Below are 9,864 nucleotides of genomic sequence, written 5' to 3'. Positions count from 1 at the left end.
TCATTAAACTCATCTCAACTTATTTGTGCCGAGTTGTGGGGCCTGGTGTCTATTTCCAGTGGTCATGATTGTGCAAGAGTGCCCGCTGTGTCCTTGAAAAGTCTTAAAAAGCATGAAATTCATGTCTCTGAAATTAAAGCCTTAAAACGTCTTGCATTTAAAAAATTAGTTGACCTTAGGTGCGTTAATCACAGGTCTTTAATTTTGCAGTGGCAGGACTATTTAATCTTGTGTAAGTAGTTTTGTATACCTCCAGTTTGACTTTCCTGTCAGGCAACAGCTTGAGTCGCACGCGGACATCTTGGCTTCGTTCTGTGACTAACGGCGGTTGAGGCTACTGCTAACTAGCTGCTAATATACGCTAACTGGTTAGCTGTTTGCGTCCATCTTTGGTAAGTGCAAATTTATCGCCGGTTGTCAGCGGCTCGCTTCTGTTGCCAAATAATAGAATGCTACACGGGGGAAAAAGCTTGGTACTATGGGCTGTGGAAATCCATAATGCCTCACATTTCCTATGCATTTGGAAATATGTGTGGAAATAGAGCTGCTCAAATTTTAAGTTTTAAACGCACTGTTAATATTTAGCAAAAAAAATTTCTAAATTTTGCCCCCAATGATATATTTCAACTGTTTTTTCTGGTAACGGCTACTACACTGATAAATGAAAACTCAAATGTCAAAAAGATGTGTAACACTAATAAAATGTTGTTTTTAACATTGAAATGGCTTAGATAATCACGGGGAATATTGCTAACCTGACAGTTGTCCTGCAGGCACTCGCCAAAGAGCTTCCCGACCAACCAGGATACCAAATTGATATGTTCAATAGCCAGGCTAAAATAAAAATAAAAAATCTAGCACTATAAGTTTAAAATAGTGGATCTCTACCTGTATTTTGCACTTTATATTTGCTAAATTGGTCATGTGAAACATTTAATCAGAAGCAAATCATATTTTGGTGCACCTATCAGTGAGTTTTATAGGCACCGCGGCAATATTAGATTTTAGCTTTTATCTCACGACTTCCAGGGACTTTTCTATGAATTTTTTTCCCAAATATTACTTAAAGATTTCTCTCTTGAGTAAAACCAGAGCTCGCAAATCGTAAGCATATTTTATCCTAGCATGCCTTAGTCATGGATAAACAGGTTTTTTTCTTCCTTTAAGCCATTTCAAACCCAGATTTAGTGTCTGTTCCAGGCCGCTCTGGTGTAATTTACATTCTCGACACATGGAGGCAGTGCACTCCAAGCCAGACTGCCCCTGCTGACATTCAACGCTCCCATAGATGATGTTACTCTCTATTACATGGATCTTTTGCAGTTGGTGAAAATGTGCTTTCAGACACCCAGTCTCCATCTCAAAGGGGCCTTTTAGCAAGAGCGATGCTTTGTTGTGCTCAGACACACAGCGCTGTTAGTTATTTGATAAAAGTGGGCTCACGAGGTGGCAGAAGAAAGGATGAAAGCTGCAGACTTCTTTTTTTTTTTTAAGTGCATGATTAATACAGGGGGCCTCTGATCAATGCCGGAGCACCAGAATAGGACCTGGCAGAGAACTCCCCTTCATGTTTCATGTTGCAGCTCATAACACATGAAGAGGCTCGTCCATCACCGCGTCAGGCTGCCTGTCACATGTCGGCTGTCGGGGCGTACAAGAGGTGCAGAAAGGCACTTCCCTCTGCTGCTCTGTTTGATTTGTCCTTTGAGCTGTCGGTCCTAGCATGCGCTCCTGAACCATTCATAGTTAATTCCACGTGTCTTCTTTCTGTGCCACAATAATGATTTTTTTTTCTCTCTCTCTCTCTTTTTTCCCCTCCTGCTTTTGTTTCCACTGCAGTTCATTTGTTTAGATGACTTGGGTTAAATAGTGTGGCTGAAGTCAGGGGGCTGCTGGGTTTTAATCACAACCACAGACCCAGCTGGGGCTTCCAGCTTCTATTTACCTCTGATAACCTCCGCGTTCTCGTTTTCGTCGTTCCGGCTTGTGTCGAAGCCTCCGAGGCTTCCAGGAGGGACTGGTCCTCCGAAATTCTCACATGCATGTAAATGTACGATGGATAATTATCACAAGGGTGGTCAAGTTGAAGCATGTGACATGACTACTGAACTTGCTTTAAATTGAGCACCCTTCTCATGTTCCGGCCAAAAGCTTTGATGTGTTTTATTTAGGTCTTATGGGATACACAAACACAACGTAGCTCATGATTGTGAGGTGGAAGGTAAAGTACACATCTGCACGTTTTTGAGGTGTAAACAGTTCATGTTGACCAATGTGAAACTCCTTTTTTGCATTTTGACAACTCCTCGGGACATGATTTTAATTGTATTAAGGGTGATATTTCAAGAAGGTGCTTGAAAATGCTATTTTCTCTTGAAATATTAACTGTCTTAAAATCCTGTTGTTTTTGTGAAGGTTATGTGCAGCACGTTCAACTTTTGTTGAAATTCTATGGCAAAATAGAGCTTACAAAAGTGCAACTTTGATTACAACTTTTTGAGGAAAAAAAGTGTTGCAAAATCAGGCACAGGAAACACAATTGCTTTAAAGGACTGATTTATGGAGCACACAACTTATGGTTGTACTAACCGACAACTATTCTCCCACCTGAGTTGTTGCTCTGTATAGCTCCTCCAGGGTTATCACATTCCCTCTTTAGCTGTCCTGACAGCTAAACAGTCAAGATGAAGGTTCATCTGTTTGCTAGTTATCTAATTTATGAAGGCAGAAATGTTTCGTTTAGGAATATCAGGCCAAAATGAGTCTGTATACAATTGCATGCCACTAGTTTCAGATGTTTATTTGCTAAAAAACATTGCAAAAAAAGTAGCATTTTTCTTCGGGTTCACATTTAAGCACTGCATTGTGTTTGCCTGCCACATAAAATCCGAGCAAAATATGCTGAAGCTTAAGAAATATGAGCTCGAGGCTCTGTAGCTGGAGTTTTTTTAAACGTATTTTAAAAGAACCTCTTTACAGAGAGAATCAAACCTGAATAGTCTCCTGAGATGAGATAAAGCAACAATGTTTATGCCATGAATAAATCATTAATGAAAGGGTTGGTTATAGTCTGCTTGGGATGTAAAGGCAGAAAAAAACAAAAAAAGCAGCTGACCCTGTTAGATCATTTACCCGACCCTTCATTAGATTAAGCACAGGGAGTTAAGCACACAGACAGACAAACCTCCAGGCCAATAACTGTCAGATGTCCAAAATTCATCCTCCTCCTGCACTAAATTTAAACTCTTGTTGTTGTTTTTTTTTTCCTTTTCTCATGTCATTCCAGCACTGTACTCCACTTCCAGTGCAGTGTCTGGTAACTGAATAAAAAGCGAAAGATAAGCACTCCTGGATTAAGACGAGACGCCGTGTGGGCTGTAACAGAGATGTCAAGGTGAATGTGAAATGAGAAGGAGCATCAATGCCTTTCATTATAAGGAGCAGGTTTCCCCAAAACAGGCCCGAACAGGTTGCAGATTCCTGCAGAACGCTATGAATAGAGCGCCGTGGGAACCTACTGTCTGCCTCCTGTCGGTTTTCTTCGTATTGACACACGGGCAGAGCGGCTAAAGGTATGCTGAATGAGCGAACGAGTGACGGGCCTATTGTAGTTGGAGGATAGGAGCAGGAGGATTAGTCTCCTTTTGGCACGGATGGTCCTCAGTGTGGAGGGAATCTGTCATCAGCGGAGCTGCAGGTGGTCCACGGCTCGGAGCAGGGGGGCTCCAGCAAGAAAACAAGTGGGGTGGTTTTCAGCTGGGAGCGGGGTGATGTTTACCCTGAGTTGCCCTGGAATTCGATTCTCTATACTTTAGCTCCTCACCTCTACTCTCATCGTGGTTGTGCCGCCTCTCCTCCCCACCTGACCCACGCTTGTCCCCGCAAAGGGGCCAGAGCTTTGGAGCGAGTGTAATAATGCTTTACCCTGCAGGTAGAAAGAAAACAAGATTACGGTTTTTCAATTAGAGGGACTCGCACTGAAAACATGCAGTGCTGCTCCAAACAAGGCCAGCATCTCTGCTCTTCCACGTCCACTGCTGCAGCAGAGAGCTGAATATTTCAGAAAACTTTTTCATGGTAGCCATTTTTCAGGATGGTAGTCAAAGAAAAGGCATTTTTTTGCACTGAAACTAGGAATATTTATCACAGATAAATACTTTTAGTGTCCAACCATACATAATTAAATCCACAGAAATCATGTTCACGGATTTACATTGACAACCAGGGTGACCATGATAAAATGTTCACCCTGGTTGTCATGGTGGCCATCTTGAATAATGGCCGCCATCTCGAAATTCTAGTGGCTAATGGGAAATACAAAAAACATATGATCGGAGGGGTAAACATGTATATTTTTATGCTTGTAGACACAGTTGAAAATTTGTTGAAGTGATATGCTGAACTACCTTCCTCCTCGCCCCCCCGAGCCCATTCAGAGGTGACCTGCGGATGGCTGGATGGATTTCTGGGCCGAGCCAGCACCAGTTGAATCATGAGTCTCTGTAAAAGTTTGGATGAGTGTCTCATAAGGGCGTGATGAGACAGGTCTCATAAAGATGACGGAGAGCCCCCTGCATGTCACCGGCCTCTGCCAGGAAAACCCCGTGATGTACGAGGCTCAGGACACCTCTGCTAATAAGACTCATCTCTTTAATTGGCTTTATGGTGCGGCTGTCCAAATGACACCGGCGTGCGGCCGCGTGCGCGATGAATGCGTGTGTGCGCATCGACCCTGTCTGAACCGGGTCCGTTTTGTGCATGCATGTGGTTCTTTAATGTGCCTATGTGGGTGGAAGCTCATGAATGTTCCCGTTATTAGATTTCTCACTTCCCTTCCTCCTCCAGAGCGGAGGATGAGCAGCCTCATTAGTAGGAGAGCACTTCTACTGCTGGCCATGATTTAACACCTTACCCAATCATAATTTATTCAATCTATTCTTAAGTATTGCATGCACTGCTAGATAGGGGTTAGGTTATGTAAGGGTGCAACAGTGCCTTGTCTGAATGTGGTATGATGATGATTATTAATCTAAGGAAGCTGCAGATGGTGAGCTACTTTAAAAGTTCATCAGGTGCAGAGGCTGAACCTCAAAACTGTATGTGCTGTGTTTTATTTGAGATGCCATGTGATAGACCATAACAGAGCACTGTGCAGTGTGAGGAAAACATGGTTCTGAAAAGTATCTACATTTCCAATCACTTAATACTTGGCTGGACCTCCTATTTGCATGAATTACTGCATCAATGCGCCATGGCATTGAGGTGATCACCGTGTGGCACTGTGTAGGTGTAAAGGAAGCCCAGATTGCTTTGATAGCGGCCTTCAGATCATCTGCCTTGTTGGATCTAGTGTCTCTCATCTTCCTCTTCACAACAGCCCATAGATTTTCTATGGGGTTTGGGTCGGGGGAGTTTGCTGGCCAATCAAGAATAGGAACACCATGGTCATTGAATCAGCTTTTGGTGCCTTTGAAAGTGTGAGCAGGTGTCAAGTACTGCTGGAAAATATATTCAGCATCTCCATACAGCTTGTCTGTAGAGGGAGGCGTGAGGTGCTGTCAAATTCCTTGGGAGACAGCTCCATTGGCCATGGACTTCAGAAAACCCTGTGGATCAACACCAACAGATGACATGGCACCCCAAACCACCACTGACTGTGAAAATGTCACACTGGACCTTGAGCAAAGTGTATTTTGTGCCTCCCCACTCTTCCTCCAAAACCCTGAGACCTTGATACCAAATAAAATACAGAATTTACATTAATCTGAAAGCAGGACTCTTGACTGTTGCACAAAAGTCCAGTTTATTTTCTCCTTTGCCCTGGTTCAGAAGTGGCCTGACAGGGCGAATGCGACATTTGTAGTCCATATCTAGTATTCGTCTCGTCTGTGTGTCTGCAATAGATTTTGCTTGACAATCTTCTCAAGAATGTGGTTCTCCCTGTTGCTGGTGCAACCATTCTTGTTCCTGTCACTCAGTTTTCATGTATGTTTGGACACAGGACTCTTATGAACTACCACCGTCTTGAGCAATTGCCTTTTTTTTTACCCTCCTTGTTAATCCTTTAACTGCCACGAGGAAGCAAGTGTCCGATTGACCCACTGACCTGCATGTGACAGTATTTGGGGGGACAGTTAAAGGGTTAAGGGTGGCGCTGATTGTCTTCTGACTGCAACAATTAAAAAACATCATAAAAAACACCAGGTACAAACACTTTTGCAAGGTTTAGATTAAGCAAATTTAAGGAGTATGAAATGTTTCACAGGGCACTGTTGCATTTCATTGCTGTCTCCAATCAGAAAAATGGGGGAGAAGGAAGAAGAGGGAGAGGAATCAGAGGTGGTCAACGATGAGAAGAGAGAGTGCAGACACGGAGAAGGGGAGCTGGTTCTCGTTAGCGCGCTGTTCATCAGTCTTGTGGGGGTCAGGGTTCAGGGAGCCCCAAGGCTCGGTGTGTGACCGGTCACCTTTCACCCCTGACCCCCGCAGCCAGCACCTGGAGCTGAGGTATTTCCTCATAACCTTAACTCCTTTATTATTGATTCGCAGCTAGAAGGGCCGAGGCCTCGAAGCATGTGAGGAACTGAGATGTCTTTAGATGTTTCAGCATTTGAATTCAGAGAAAGCGCCACGACCGACTGTTCCGGCTCAAACGAGGGCAAGGTGGGAGAGAGAAAAAAGGGGAATCAAAAGAGGACAAGGAGGTACAGGAGACGGAACAGTCGGAGAAGAAAGAGGAGGAGGGAAGTCAGGGTCACAGCTGCGATAAAGAGGTCGGAATGAAAGATGTTGCTTCGGTCGGACAAGGAGGAAAATAAACATCCTCCCTAAAAATAGTTTGCTGTCCACTTCATTGCTGTCTCACTCCAGCCAGGTGTTGGAGCAGCTTTGCTCCCCATACCAGAATCAGGATTGCCTGACTTTTCCAAGCAAACCGGCTTCATAATGTAAAAAACGTGTCTCCGGGCTTTGATGTGAGGGTTCCCTCAAAGCTCATAAGACAAACAGTCGGGGGATATCTTAACCCCTCAAATAAATATGACATGCCTGTCTTAACTTCATATCTGCTCCTGCCTGTTGTGGCTCAACTTTGACCTTTTTCCGTGACCCATGCTGTTGACTTTCCTCCTCTCCGTATGTCTTCATTTCCCTTGAAGAATCTCTCCTGAGCCGAGGCGAACTGCTTGGAAATCCGTCTGAATGAAGCATTTTCTTTTCTCTCTCTTCTGGCTGATGGACAGATTCCAGTTTGATTGAACCCAAATGCTCAAGGCAAATAAGACAAACAAGAACACACACACACGCACACACACCTGTGTCTCCCTCGGCCTATCTTTCATCACCCTGCTTTTTGTTATGTGTCCGTCTTCCGGGGAGCCCCCCCTCCTTTCGTTATTTATGCCTGCAGAGCTACTTTGTTGTGCTTTTAGTGGCTCGGTTTGCGGATGGAGCAGATGCTGGAGCTGATATTCCCTGATCCTGCATTGAGCTGAGATAAGAGCAGATTGATGCCCGAGTTAGGGAGCATGGGAGTAATTGCTGTGGCTTTGATGATCACAGCCGAGAGCTCTGCTTGCTAACAAGGACGTCCTCGTATTTGGGATTTTTTACCCCCCACCCCTACAGGTTTGAAATAGTCTGAAAATGTGTACATGCACTCATCATGTCCATGAATGTCACATAAATTTGGGGAGTTTTGTGATGAATTCGAACTGTTCTTGGACATGAAAAAATTGCCAAAGCTAAAACTGGACAGATAAGTATGAACTTAATCATGAATTTCTTCATGCATACACTCCCATTAACATTTGCATAGATGTACCTTGACCACACATCATGTATGGGCCTCTGATATACTTTTAGATGGATGTTTGTCCCCTCTTGGTAGATTTGGTAAAGCTCTTTCAGATTTGAAACATTTATCTACAAATTTTAGTATGGTTAAGGCCTTATGTTGGTCTATTTAATGTTTGAGATAAGTGTTGTCCCAGTTGTCCAAGTTTCAACCATCGAGCTATCGAGTTGAGGAAAATCAGTCTTCCCTTTGTTTAAGCTAGTTTGTGCAAAACATCACCCAGCACAGTGATTGTCTGACCATAAAAATATTTCAGTCAAGTGTAAGGGTGTTCATTTTGGAGCAGGTTCTTATTTCTTGGACCCTCTCAGTCCAAGGCAATGTAAAACTTGCTTAAACCCGACCAGGGACACCAGTGTTCCATCAGTTTCTAGTGCGTGGTGAGCATGAACAGTGATGGTTTTGTACTTTTGCTGCCTCCATCCATTGTCTATACCCACCCACCTATCTCTTCAGAATTACAGGGGCAGTTGATACCTATCTACATGAAAATTTTGTGCAGAAAAAACCCAGCCCGAGGTTTGAACCCAGGACCTACCTGCTCTACCAACTGCACCACCATGCAGGCTTTTTCTGAACTTGTTTTTCTTCTGAATTTAGGGTCAGATGACTGAACTTTACACCAACTAGGTTCTCTGCAACCTTCTGGAATAATCCGGACCTCAAGCCTAATAAAAAAAAAAAATGCAAGGAGTTCCACTAAAACCTGCTATATTAAATAAACTTTAATTTGCTAGTTTTGCCATGAAGTGCAGTGAACAATCAAGCCAGTTTTGTGTGTAAAGATTGCTGATGGCAACAAGGAGGCCTAAACTTAATGTGTAATTCCTGCCCGTGATTAGTGTGCGCTAACCTCTGACCTACACTGTGGACATGTTTGTGCAACAATGCGTGCTCAGATCTGATGCCTCTTTTTTTTTCCTTTTCTTTTTGGTTCCGAGTGTGAAATCATTCATCCGTACATTAGGCGTTATAATGCTCATCTCTTTGTTTCTAAGGCCATGCCACTGTGACGGTGTGTGTATGTGCCGGAGGGGGCCTCCTCCAGGTTTTTTTTTCTACAGCCTCTTTATTTATAGCCTGCACAGAATCACGCTCAGCTGAAAAAGCTATGACATAATCAGGCTGACAGATAACATTCTGTCTGCAGATAGAGTTATCTACAGCTCCGAATATAAGCTTATTTTCATAGAATAAAGGCTCTCGTCCGCTTCGCGTGAAATGAAAGTGCAATCAGATGACTTTTCATTTGCAGGAGCGCAAGGCTTGCCTGCTGGGGTTACACTTGGAATATAAATATTTGATCAAAGTTGCAGCAGCCTGTACAATTTCCCAAAGCACCCGCCAGCAGGGGAGGGGAGGGAAGGGGGGGTAAAAACCCCCTGATGAGGTTGTTCGGTGGGGCGGGGCTCTGATTAGAGGTGGATGCTGGTGGCTCTTCAGCCGAGATCTGAGCAATCTGTTCTGTGTTCTGCTGTGATGACGCCACTGAGGACATGTCAGGGACACCAGGCGGCAACAATGACATGTTGATCCCATGGGCTTTGGACGGTTGACCTGACGCTTGACTGGTACAAGAGGGTTCAGACAGGACGGATATCCAAACAAACAAGCAAATCTTATCTCAGCCCTGCCCCGGCCCTCAACTTCAGCTCTTCCTGCTTATTCCTAGGGAGTTGCTTCTTCTCTGAGGGAGGATACATTCCTGGATTTACATAGGCCCTTGTCTCTTAGAGTCTTTTCACACTTGATAATCCAGTGTATTGGGGACCAAAATGATGACATCTGTTACATTTTCAGCTGGTGTGGTTTGCTTTCACACTGCATGGTGTCAAATTAAGCAAACTTTTTGAAAAACCTGTTCAACCCTTGTCTGTGGTGCCACTCCAAGAAAACCAGTGAAGAAGACATGACCGAAACTACCTTCTTTACAATATGCAAACAAAAATGGAGTGGCGTCAGATTTTAGTGGTTATAGGATTTCTCTTTTGTCTTTGGTAAAAGATTAC

This window comes from Gambusia affinis, linkage group LG09 (assembly GCF_019740435.1).
Source record: "Gambusia affinis linkage group LG09, SWU_Gaff_1.0, whole genome shotgun sequence".
In the NCBI taxonomy this organism is placed as follows: domain Eukaryota; kingdom Metazoa; phylum Chordata; class Actinopteri; order Cyprinodontiformes; family Poeciliidae; genus Gambusia; species Gambusia affinis.
This window is presented reverse-complemented; position numbering follows the sequence as displayed.